The following is a 13,544-nucleotide window of genomic DNA, read 5'->3' on the forward strand; positions in this document are numbered from 1 at the left end:
CCTTTAGAGTCATCATGTTGAGTCACCAATGTGTCGCCCATCCTTGGACACATACTGGACTGAGGAACTTTGTAGTAAGCTCCTGCTGGCACTTAGTGAATGGTTTTCCTCAGATAGGCTCTGGGAATATTTCCCTTTACTGACTCTGCTCGGCAATGAAATATCCCGGACACTCCTGGGCCACTTCTTCCACTGCCTGAACCGAAGGGCTCCTCGCCTACCTGGGTGCTGAATTCTCACTGTGAACTTTCCAGAGGGAAAAAAGAGGTGGCATGTGTCACATAGGTGGACCCTGCACACCCAGTGTCCATCCCTGAGTGGGGCCTGTTCAGCAAGGGAGAGAGTGCATGGCCTCCTAACGTGGTCCCCTCTTTTTCCAGAAAGTACTTTGGGGAGTAGGATCAAAGGACTTCCTGGAGGAGGCAGCATTAATGCCCCAGAGACAGAGCAGAACATTATCAGGGACCGGTCACTGGGACCAGGACCTCTCTAAATCATACCCTCTCCATCCCACCCACCCCAGGGCCAGCCCTTCTCCACACTTTTCAGCCCTGGACAGTGTTGTGACCTTGCTGAGATACCCCAGGGAAGATGTGGGAAAGGACTTTACTCTTTCCACCTCCCCACCCTCCCCCAGCCAACAAATACACAGCTTCAAAATATCACAAATGTACACAGAAAAAGTTTCAAGCTCTTAACTGAAATCTTAGTGATATTGATTTTAATGTACATTTTAATCCCACTCCTAGGCATATATCCGGAGAAAACCATAATTCAAAAGGATGCATGCACCCCAATGTTCATTGCAGCACTATTCAGAATAGCCAGGCCACGGAAACAACCTAAATGTCCATCGACAGAGGAATGGATAAAGAAGATGTGGTACATACATACAATGGAATATTACTCAGCCATAAAAAGGAATGAAATAATGCCATTGCAGAGACGTGGATGGACCTAGAGATTGTCATATAGAGTGAAGTAAGTCAGAAAGAGAAAAACAAATATCGTTTGTTTGTGGAATCTAGAAAAATGGTACAGGTGAACTTATTGGCAAAGCAAAAGTAGAGACACAGATATAGAGAACAAACTTATGGTTACCAAGGCGGGGAGAGAGAGGTGGGATGAATTGGAGGATTGGGCTTGACGTATATGCACGACTATGTATAAAATAGGTAACTAATGAGACCCTACTGTACAGCACAGGGAACTCTACTCAATGATCTGTGGTGACCTAAATGGGAAGGAAATCTAAAAAAAGAGTGAATATATGTATACGTATAGCTGATTCACTTTGCTGTACAGCAGAAACTAACACAACATTGTAAAGCAATTAGACTCCAATAAAAATTAACTTAAAAAATTAAAAAATAAAATTGTACATTTTAAATAATTCCCATGTGGTGCCTTGGCCTGCTATCCCAAGGGTTTCCACTGCCAAGTTCAAGGGTTCCCCAGGAAGTGGGGTACTCAGCTTCTCTCCTCCCACTCTGGCCATGGTCTGTGCCCATGGCTGTTCTCATGAAACCTGGCCTCATCTCTGGTCCACCAGGGCCTTCAGCCACCGCATGGTGTATGAGCAGGGCACAGGTGAGAACCGTGGGGAAAACAGGATTGGGGGAGAGTTAGCGATTAGGGCAAAGAGGAAAGTAAGAAGGCAGGTGAAGGGGAGAGACAACCAAACAAAAATAAAAGTCATGCTGGGGGTTCTTGCCTTGTAGAACCTCAAAATTCAGGAGGCTCTAGTCAACCGTATATTTCAACAGTAATAACAAGAGCACCTAGCATCCCTCATGCATTGTAACCCTCCTACACTGCTGGTGGGAACATAAAATGGTGCAGCTGCTTTGGAAAACACTCTGAATATTCCTCAAAATGTTAAACATAGAGTTATCATATGACTCAGCAATTACACTCCTGGGTGTTTACCCAAGAGAACTGAAACATATGTCTATGCAGAAACTTATATACGAATGTTCTCAGCAGCATTATTCATAATAGTGGAAAGCTGGAAACAACTCAGAGTCCACCAACTGGTGAATGGATAAATGAATGTGGTCATTAGGCCATCAAAAAAAGAAGTACCAGGACTCCCCTGGTGGCGCAGTGGTAAAGAATCTGCCTGCCAATGCAGGGGACATGGGTTCAATCCCTAGTCCGGGAAGATCCCACGTGCTGCGGAGCAACTAAGCCCGTGCGCCACAACTACTGAGCCTGCACTCTAGAGCCTGTGCTCTGCAACAAGAGAAGCCACCGCAATGAGAAGCCCGCGCGCTGCAACGAAGAGTAGCCCCCGCTCGCCGCAACTAGAGAAAGCCCGTGTGCAGTCACAAAGACCCAACGCAGTCAAAAATAAATAAATAAATAAATTTATTGGGAAAAAAAAGTACCAATGCGTGCTATAACATGGTGAGCCTTGAAAATATCCTACTGAATAGAAGAAACCAATCACAAAACACCACCTATTGAATGATTCCATTTGTATGAAATGGATAGGACAGAAAAATCCATAGAGGCAGAAAATAAGAGAAGTGGTTGCCTAGGACTAGGGAGAGGAGGGAATGGCAGTGATTGCTAATGTACAACCTCAACTCCACCTTCTACTAGTTCAAGGACCTTGAACAAGTTCCTTGACCTACATGAGACTCAGAGTTCTCGTCTGTAAAATGGGCACACTGATTTGTGTGTTACACACACAGCACAGTGCCTGGAGTGTGTAGGCATCATTATCATGAGATGCTTCCTTCACACCGTCCTCCCATCATTTTCTATTTCTCAAGCCTCCTGAAGTGCAATCACCCTTAGAGGAGAAGGAGAAGCATTTACGAGAAAGTCTTCCACCTGCTTCTCTCTGTCAACTCACTCCTGCGTGATCAGCATTGCAGGGTGGGGAGACCATAGTTGTAGCTAATCTCTATCAGGCACTTTGGAGGAGGTTTACATTTATTCTTTGCTGTTGTTGTTGTTTTTCATTTCATCCCAGAAAAGTGGCCTGGGCTGGAACATCATTAATTAATTCATTGTTGACCACTATCTACAGGCCAAGTTCTGTGTTCCAGGATAGGGTTGGGACAAAGACAGTCCAGGGTCTGGCCCTCATAGGGCTTCTATTCTAGTGGGGGGGGTGGTAGATAATAAAGAAGTAAATCTATAAAGAACGTATTTTCTGATCAGTTATAATGCAACTAAAGTAAATCAAACAAAGGTGGAAGGGACTTCCTTATCTAGGTGTTCAAGGAAGGTTTCTCTGAAAAGCTGGCTTCTGAGCTAAGACAGGAGGAGGGCATTTGAGGTAGAGGGAACAAGCCTGGCACATTTAAAGAACACCAAGAAGGCCAGGGTGGCTGTAGCTAAGGCAGCAAGTGGGAGTGAGCAAGGGGAGGTCCCGGGGTAGGCGTAGGTCCTGTTACACACAGCGAGCAAGTCTGCATCAGGGACTTGATTTTTGTTTTTAGTGTGCTTGGCTGCCACGGGAAGGTTCTCTTAGACTTCCTGTGACAGGGAACTGAAAGGGAAGAGTAGCATCCCAAGGACTATATCTAGCATGGTGTCGCTTTATGCTTGTGGCAATGGGGTAAGGGTTGAGTCATTCACAACAAATCTTTGGGTTTTCTCTGCAATGTCCAGCTGCCATGCACTGTCTCTGGGCTGGATGGAGCAAAATATTTTACCACTGAGATTCCTTTTGGTGCTTGCTACGGATGCAACTGGATAAGCAGCCTCCCTCCCTGAATGCTGTCCCATAAGCATCTTCCTTCTGGATGGGCCACATGGAGCACATGAGGTTAGGTGTCGTTTTTCCTTTGCTTTAGACCAAGTCCAGTCTTTGGCTGTGAGTTGTTTATGAAGAAATGGAGGCTCAAAGATGCCGACTTGTGCAAACCTTGTCAGAAATGAATGGTGGTGTCTGTACTGGGGAGGGGGCAACGCACCAGAACAGGCATGTTCCTCATGTAGATGTAGGATTTAGAGTAATTCAGTGGACACCTAGATTGTGTGTGTGTGTGTGTGTGTGTGTGTGTGTGTGCGTGTGCGCGCGTGTGTGTGTTGTAAGACTGAGATGGGGAGAAAGAACGCCATGGCAGGAAGTTTTCACATGGCCAAGTTTTAACAACAAACAAAGAGCAGTTTGTGGCCAAGCAGTCAGTCTAGAGGGAAAAACAAACAGATCAGGGGGCTGAGAAAGGCAGGGATGGGTTTCCCAAGCTGCTCATGGGGTGGGGGAAGAAACACAAAACGCTGGGATTTTTATTCTGGTTACCAACAGGTACTATGAGTAGCCAACTCCTCCTTCTTCTTGGTAAAGAGAACCCCAGTCCTGGTGGGATAGTCATCCTCCCTAAGGAAGGGATCTCCACTTCAGGGGTAAACCCTGATTCACCTAAGCCTGGTGTGGTCATCCGTTTTCAGAGATTAACTTGAGTTTGGGCAGGTGATGAAATGCCAGCCAATGAGAGTTGAAGGCAATTTCTGCTGGGGTTTGTGGGAAAGGTCTCCTCTCCCTTAAAAAGGGATGCAAGAAGAAACTGTTCCTCTTACGCTTCAGTAGTTTACAGTATTGGCCTGCAGGACATGGATGTGTGGCAGCCATTTTGACACCATGAGGTGAGTTGGCAGGCACTTGGAGGGTAGGCAGGTGGAAAATTTTTTAAAAATCTAAGTTCTCAGTGAACCATTGAGTCCCTAAATTGACCAATCACAGAGCCTCCTTCCTCTGGCCCTCTTGCCATGTGAGATAAGTTTTCCTTGTTGTTTGAGCCATTTCAGGCAGGGCCCCCAGGTACTTCTATCCTAATCAATGTTGTCTTCCTCACTGGAAAACAATTTGAAAGTAAGGACCATGGCTTCCTCTCTTCTGGATCTCCAGCACCCAATGCAAAGCCTGGCTTATTGTGGGTGCTCAGCAGAGGGATGGATAGATAGACAGACAGATGGATAGAGCTCACCATCTCCCACAGCATCTTTGTTCTAGCATTTGCTCTTCTAGTTTGCATTTTATCCTTGATCAAGTTCAGAGGGCCCTGAAGAAGCATAAAGTCTCAAACTTGGGAGAGCTGCATGAAGCCTCCACGTGAACACAGGCCTGAGCTGTGCCTGGGCCTGCCAGGAAAACCATGATCTTCCCAGCAAAGATCTCAGAAAGAGCCCCTTGCCCAGAACTGCCTCTCCCCTGGAGATAAGGCACTCATGTCTCCTTGGGGGTCCCCTCCCAGTGTGCAGAGCAGGAAATGCCCACCTCTACCACAAAGGAACCAGCTCTGGAATCTTGGAGCTGGTCTCTATGTGTCCCAAAGCCTCCGTTGCTACATTGGATAAAGGGGAACCACAGTGGTCCTAGTTAGATGACCTCCTTAGATAGCCTGCATCCCAGCATCCAAAAGTCCCCTGTGAAGATGATGCTTGGACTAACCCACCCCCAGCCAGAGTGGGCAGCAGCAGGAAGACACAGTTTTCTCTTTCTACTGAGTCATGAGCTGATCCCTTTTGGACATATTACACATGTGTGAGAGAGCAGGCTCTGGTGCAGGGTGACGTCTGTGACTATGGGAGAGAAGGAAATCCATGGTCCTATCTAAGGATTGACCCATGACCTTGACCTCTTGGGCAATGAACACTGACAGCTAAGCCATCACTCCCAACAGCCCATTTTGCATCCGGACAGTGGGGCCTTGCAGCCTGGGACAGCCCAGTGGAATGTCAAGCAGACGGCCAAGTCGACAACTGGTTGCTTCATCCCACAGCCCCGGGACTGTGCGTATGTGTGTGTGTGTGGCGAGTGGGGCATTGTGTGCCTGTGAGTGTGTGCCCAGCCCTGCAGACCAGGGTCCTCCAAGGGGCCTGCCCCAGTGTGAAGGAAAGACCCCGCCCAGCAATGACGAAGTGGCTAGGACATCTTTCCACAGCATCTGGGAGGAATGGGCAGGGCCGGATGTGGGCCACTGACCTTCTCCCTTCCTCCTAGAGAGGAAGCTCCTCCTGCAGCCACCTTTGTGCTGACCACTGGGCGGTTACCAGTGTGTCCCCTGCCTGACGGTCTCTTCCTGAGCCGTGAGAAGCAGCTTGTCTAGCCCAGCCCAGCCCCCACTCGCGAGAAAGGCAGCGCAGGGAAGGAGCTGCAGGCCCTGGCTTCTGACCAGTGCTCAGGGGTGGGGTGGGAGGCAAGGACCAGTGGCCAAGCCAAGGCATTCACCCGGCCTCTTCTGGAGCTCTACTCACTCCCCATCCTATAAAAAAATAGATACAGGGTCAGAAGGGACTTCCCTGAACAGGACAGTTTCTGCAAAAGGCCTGCACGGGGGCCAACAGATGGATGGTGAGCATCTCTGGGCAGGGAAGGTGGTCAATAAATTTCATTTGACAAAACATTGCTGTAGCTTGTATCATGTGCCCTTTATAATTCTTACCTTATTTAAACCCCACAACAACCCTAGGAGGAAGGTGCCATCATTATGCCCATTTTACAAATGAGGAGCCTGAGGCACAGAGAAGTTAAGCAACTGGCCTGAGATTGCCCAGCTAGTAAGTGGCAGAGACCGGATTTGAACTCAGGCTGCAGAGTTATGCTCTAAACTGATATGCAACCCTACCTCCCAAAGGTATAAAAATAAGAGCACTGCCTGAACACCATGTGTGTACTAGGTGCTATCACGGGGTCCTGCCTGGAGCCCACCACTCAGGAGCCCAGCATATAACTATGCCACAGTTACACTGAAGTTAGCGGCAATTAGTGTGATTGGAGCTATATTGTGAAGGTATCAAGGGAAGTAGGAGGGTGGGAGACAGAAGGATGAATTCCACCTGATGGCAGCACCCACTATGTATTGTGCCAGGTACTTTCAAATACGTGATTTCATTGAATCCTTGCAAAAACTTCATAAGGAAAATGAAGGTCAGTGTAGTCAAGTGACATATTCAAAGATGCATAGCTAGCCACTGGCCCAAGCCACATCTCTCTGATAGTGAGGCCAGATGTCTTTCCACTATACTAGGAGTATACTAGGAGCACACCAATTAAGGAAATGGAGCTCAGAGAATTCAAGTAGCCTGCCAAGGTCAAAGGGCAGCAAGGGGCTGAGTCAGGATTCAAACACAGGCCTTTCTGATGCCTCAATGAGCAACTGCCAAGGCTTGGGGCTCTTCTTGGCCCTGCTGTAGTCAGGACTGCAGTCCCCCAGTCGGGGCTCCCTTGGGAGGGAAGGAGAGATGGGAAGTCCATGCTCTTATCCTACCTGGCGGGGAGGGCCTGGCCGTGGACGTGAGCACTCAGCACATCTGAGGCCGGCTGACCCCTGGTGCTTCAGGAGGGCGAACCAGGTGCAGGTGTTAGACCGGGTGGGGAGGACAAGCGGTCCTCTGCTCTTATCTGAGGGACCCTTCTCACTCTCCAGCCCCACTCTCCAGCCCCAGCTCTTGGCATAAACAAGCCTTTGGAGACCCCCCCAGTGCAAGCCAACTCTCCTGATTTTAGAAAAAGAAAAGATAGTCAAGATTGCCTCTCAATTTGTGTGCTATTTTCTTAAAAGCAGGGGCAGACAAAAAGGCCCCACCAATTTCTATTTTGCCCTGGGCGCCTTAACCACAGCTCCAGCTGCTGGGTGGCGGGGTGGCGTATAGGAGATTTGTCCTTGCACAGTGAGTAAGCAGGACGGGGCGGGGCCGGGGGGGCGGCCCAGCCTGGGTTGCCGACCCCCTAATCCTCCACCAATGGAATGTGCTTGATTCCGGGAGGCTAAGGTTTGGGGGGTTGGGGGGTGCTGCGGAAGGCCCCTTTAAAAAGCCAAATGTTCAGGCAGGCCTGTGGCCCTACTGTTTGACGGTTCTTGATGGATGAGCCACGACCCTCCTGTCGAGCTTCCTCGTCCCCCCTCCTCACGTGCCCCCCTCACTCTGTGAGGTCTGGCTTGTGCAAGGAAGCCTGTCAGTGTTGGGACACGTTGGCCGCATGGCCTGCAGCAGGACGGAGGCCTCTGAGGGACGCCTGCTGTCTGGCCCTCGTCTCAGAGGGCTCCTCTAGCCCCAGGCCTCGGGGTTTTGGGTGCTTCCCTTTCAAAGCTGCAAAATTATCGCCATTAATGCAGCTTGTCTCCTGGAGCGCACTGAAAGTAGGGCGAGGAGGCCCTGACTACTGAAGATCCGGGCTTGATCTGGCTCTTTGGGGCCGGCGTGGTGGCTGTTGGGTGGGGATTTGCCCATGCGAGGCGTGGGCTATTAGGACCACCCTGGGACGGCGGTGAGCTCAGCTGTGGACCTCTGTGGCGATGTGGCTCCTGCCCGGGTCCCACTGAAGGGACCGTATTGGAGCCTGACAGGGCTGGGAGCAGGGTGAGCAGTAAGCAAAGCACCCGGGCTCAGCGCCTGTGCCACCCTGAGAGTGAGTTCCTCCTTAAATTTTGTGCCTGGGTACCTGGCTTGCCTCCTCCCGCCCTGAAGCCCCCTTTGCCTCCAACAGGAAGCCTGCCTTGACTGCCTTCATACCTTAACTCTTGAGACTCTTTGGATCTAAGCGGACCTCCGAGGAGCGCACATGGAGGGGCTCTTCAGTCTGGAGAACTGGGGACACAATCTGTGCATCAGCATGTGTCAGGCCTGGGATGCCAGGCTGGGAAGGGGTGAGTTGGGTAGAGGAAGAACTACCCCAAGTCAGCTCTCTGCGCTCAGGAGCCTGCAGTCTCCTAAGGAAGCCAAAGGGTATCCCCTAGATCAGCACTGTCTGACAGAAACATAGCACAGGCTACAAATGTGGGCTACGTATTTAATTTTAAATAGTCTAGAAGTCACAATAAAGAAGGAAAAAGAAACAGGTCAAGTTCATTTTAATAATATATTTTAGGGACTTCCCTGGCAGTCCAGTGGTTAAGACTCCACGTTTCCACTGCAGGGGATGCGGGTTTGATCCCTGGTCAGGGAACTAAGATCCCGCATGCTGCGTGGTGTGGCGCAGCCAAAAAAAAAAAAAAAGGAATAATATATTTTATTTAACCCAAGACATCCAAAAATGTATCGTTTCAACATGAATCAATGTAAAAAAGTATTGAGGTATTTGACGTTATTTTGTACTAAGCTTTTGAAAGCCGGCGGATATCTTACACTTACAACACAAGCCGATTTGCACTGGCCACACTTCCAAGTGCCCAATAGCCATGTGTGGCTAATAGCTAGCGAGCATATTGGACAGGGCAGCCCTGGACCAGGTGGCTTAGGCTATGGTGACAGCACCTTCATTTCAAGGGAAGGAAATAACAGACAGGCCGCACCAAGGTATGGCAGGTTTAGGGGCTTTGGAGAGGGGCTTAGAGATTCCTTCTTGGAAACTTTTCAGTCTGGGTGGGCCTACTCCACCTCCTGGCAGATTAAAGGTTATTTCAATGGGGGAGGCTGGTTCCCAGGCCTGTACTTTCGGAATCCCTGCCTGCGGACCTTGACCTGTGTGTGTCACCCAAGAGATAGTGTGAGATAGGGCGCTGAGCCCTGCACTGGAGTCAGGACATGCAGGTTCCAACCCCAGCTGGGCTTTGAACTCTGTGTGATATGGACAGGTCACACCCCTCTTGGGGCCTCAGTTTCTCTCTAGGAAGATGAGCAGGCTGAATGGTCATCAGTTCATTGGTTATCAAGGGCATGGAAGGAAAATTCCTCAATACTCCTGCTTCCCACCAGAATCCCTGAGGACTTATTGAATGGTGGAGATGAAAGGGGATGACACAGAGGCTCCTGTATGCTCAGGGCAAGCCCTATGGGCTGTAGAATAGAGGGCTTCTAGGTTGGTACTCTTGGCCAGGTCCCACAAAGTTGCCACCAGCCAAAAACAATCCCCGCCTCCATATTGGCCTGCCATGGCTCAAATCAACTCATGGATGTACAATGATCCCTCCAGTAAGCCAGATCCTCAAAGCAGCACTGCTCAAGGGGCTCACGTGGCAGGTTAGCCACTCTCCTGACTTGTAGATGGATGGAGTCCTGAGGACATCCCTTTAAGCTCACTGCCTCTCTAGCATAGATTTTGAGCAGATTCTTTGAAAGACACAGACAGGTCTTTGTCCTCAAGAAGCTGATGATCTAATGTGGAGACTGGTTATGCATGGAAAGCCAACATGCCTAGGAAGTGAATGCTAAGGAACAGAGAATGATAAAGACAAGAGGGTGGAGAGGGTGCGACAGGATGGGTGGTAAGGAAGCCAGCTGGAGGAGGGGTTGGGATCTGAGCCAACTTGGAAGAGGGGACAAATCTCTACAAGGAGCCAGCCCAGGCCCACAGGTATGAGAACACACAGTGTGTTTAGACACCTCAAGTAGGATCCGTGACTCAAGCCCATGGTGGGGCAGGGGAGCAGAGGCTCCAGCTTTGGGAGTGGGAAGGGAGCCAATTCTGGAAAGGTGAGTTTCAGGTCAAGGAAGCAGTAGCAGGGAGACACTGATGGTTCTGGAGCAGGAGACATGCATAAGGTGGTATGTTATGCATGTGAATCTGAAGGCAATATTCCTGGAGAGGCAGGTGGGTGAGGAGGTGAAAACTAGAGGCAACAAATTCACTCAGGAGGTCCCATGACAATCACTGTGAAATTAACACTCAAATCACTTGCAAAGCCCTTCTCATTTAATCCTCCTTCAACCTGGTGAAATACTGAGAGTGGATATTAGTGTCCCCATCTGACAGAAAAAGAAACTGAGGCTCAGAGGAATTGATTGATTTGGCCAAAGGGACCAAGTTGGAAAATCAAACTCAGGCTCCCTGTATCAAACTCTGAACTCTTTCTATCCCATGCTCAGAGGTCCAGGAAAATGGGGGCCCGAAAGGAGGAGACAGAGATGACCAAGGAAGGCTCCCTGGAGGGGTGAAGTATATTCAGAGGAAAGCTGAACTCACTTGATCTAAGCATCCCTTGAAATCTTCACACTTAAACACTGATGTGGTGCATCTGGTCCAACTGACACTGCAGTGCCCAGACTGGGAGTCAGCAAGGCCTGAGTTCAGGTCTCAGCTGGTCACTCACCCAGTGTTTACTGTGGACACTTAACCTCTCTGGACCTCAGTTTTCTCATCTATAGATTAAGACACCTGCCACACAGGGGGTTGTAAGGAATGAATGAGATCATTAGAGCCCAGAGAGACGGAGCTCTCAGTCAGTCCCTCAAGTCTAAATTAAGCCAACCCATTGCTCCATGTGCTGGCACCCAAGCCTCCTTCTCCCCTACAATTAAGAGGAGAGCACCATTCTCCCCTACAACCGCCCCAGCCTCCTGCTACCTCTGCCTTCCTCAGACGACCTCTCTTTCCACAGATGCCTCCACATATGCCCTGCTCCAGGTGGCCCCTGGGGGGGGGCTCCGAAGGCATTTCTCCAATCTGGCAGAGGGCTTCCTAGAAACTGTGCCGAGCCCCACAAATGCCTAATGACCATGGAAATCACTTAGCAGGGGGAAAGGCAGACCTCTGCCCTGGCTCCGCTCACAGGTGATGGGGTTAATCGGGAATTCTCTTTCCCTCCCTCAGGGCTGCTGGTGGGGGTCCAGCTCCCCGATGACCTGGGGACACATTAGTCAGTGATAAGTGGGGCTTTCCAGCCCCTTTTATCCTGTTTACAATACACTGGCTCTCCTCGGACCAAACCCTGCTCCCCCGACCTTGCTCCTGGCTGTTATGGCTACATGAGACAATTTGCTGATGGACTCTCTGTGGAGGGCGGCTTCCCTGGAGACCTCTCCCCACCTCCCCCAGCACCCGGGGCAACATCTCCTCCACCTGGTGGGTCCTGGAAGGGGCCCCCCGATGCTTGTTGTGCTCAGCTCATTGCAGCCTCTGAATTCAGAACTGTCATCCTTTCTGTCTGCTCAGCTTTAATCGAAGGGGTTAGGGAGAAAACCCAGAGGCGGTGAGATTATGTTTCTCTGGCTTTGGGGGCGGGGGTGACTAGGGTTTTGTTGCTGTCCGAAGCAGAAGCCATCAGAGGTGTTTTATTTATCTGTGCAAGGCCCTCGGAGTCAAAAAGGCAGGATGACAGAGCAGCTACCTGGAGGGCGGTGTGTGACTGCAGCCTGGACCTAGTTCCCCTCTCCCACGGTCAGCTTAGGCAGGCAAGTTAATCTCTGAAGCTCAGGATGCTTGTCTAGAAAACCAGGATGGTGATGCCTGTCCTGCCTCTGACCGGGTGGTTATGAGCACAGGACGAGAAACTGTTGTGAAGTCGCTTAAAGAGGAGACATTTTGTTTAGCACTCTGCACTGATTTCAAGTGACAAGGCTTTCAACAAGAATGGCACCTCTGGGCTTCCCTGGTGGCTCAGTGGTTAAGAATCCACCTGCCAATGCAGGGGACACGGGTTCGAGCCCTGGTCCGGGAAGATCCCACATGCCGCGGAGCAACTAAGCCCGTGCGCCACAACTACTGAGCCTGCGCTCTATAGCCCGCAAGCCACAACTACTGAGCCCGCAAGCCACGACTACTGAAGCCCGCGCGCCTAGAGCCTGTGCTCTGCAACAAGAGAAGCCACCTCAATAAGAAGCCCTCGCGCTGCAACGAAGAGTAGCCCCTGCTCTCTGCAACTAGAGAAAGCCCACACGCAGCAACGAAGACCCAACAGAGCCAATCAATCAATAAATAAAAGATTCTGTAAAAAAAAAAGAATGGCACTTCTGATGCAGGCAGTTTATAATTGTCTAAAAGTCAACTTTCAAATAATTCTGGGCTTCTGAAATGGCAGGCAGGTGGAATACTTAGGAGAGTGAGTTGATTAAATGGAGTCCATTTCAAGGCAACAAGATATTTAACAAGCACCTACCTTATGCCAGTCACTGAGCTGGATGCTAGGAAGATACAGGGATGAAAGACACACCTCCTGCCCTTGGGCTGGTGGACAGAGAATTGGGATCCTTGTGATAAGTGCTGAGAAGGAGCACCAGGTGCCGGAGGAGCACAGGGGAGGAGTTCAGATCCAGCCTAGGTGTCAGAGGCCCTCCCCAAGGGAGGTGAAAGCAGAGCTGAGACTTGAATGAGTTCATCAGGCTTGAGGCAGAGGGAAGGGTGTTTGAAGCACAGGGAACAGTGCATGCAAAGGCCAGAGGACACAAAGGCCCTTGAGAGAAGAACTACAGTTACTCTAGTTAGGATGGGGGAAGTGGCCAGAGATGTGGCCAGTAAGGAGAGCTCTGTCTGCCAAGATAAGAATTTGTTACTGTGTTCTTTAGGCACCAGGGAGCTATCAAAAGGCTCAACATTGAAGAGAATGATTGGAAAGGGGAGGGAGTGGTTGAGCAATGATGAGGGCCTCTCAACAGGCTCTTAGGTTTGGTAGGGGAAGTGGGACATATTCAGAGCTGGCACCAATTGTGCAAGGTGCTGCACGAGCATTGACACAGGTGGGATAGACAATGGGGGCGGGGGGCTTAGGAGGCAACAGGACAGAAGGTGCAATGGGAAGGGGGTAGACACCAGGGCAGGGGCAGTATAGGGAGCAGGGATGGTTTGGTAGAAGGGATAACAGAATTGTTCTCTTCCATCTGATTGAGTTGACCAGAGAGACACAACAGATTAATGGCTTCAGAGAGAA

Source organism: Balaenoptera musculus, chromosome 20 (genome assembly GCF_009873245.2).
Source record: "Balaenoptera musculus isolate JJ_BM4_2016_0621 chromosome 20, mBalMus1.pri.v3, whole genome shotgun sequence".
Classification (NCBI taxonomy): domain Eukaryota; kingdom Metazoa; phylum Chordata; class Mammalia; order Artiodactyla; family Balaenopteridae; genus Balaenoptera; species Balaenoptera musculus.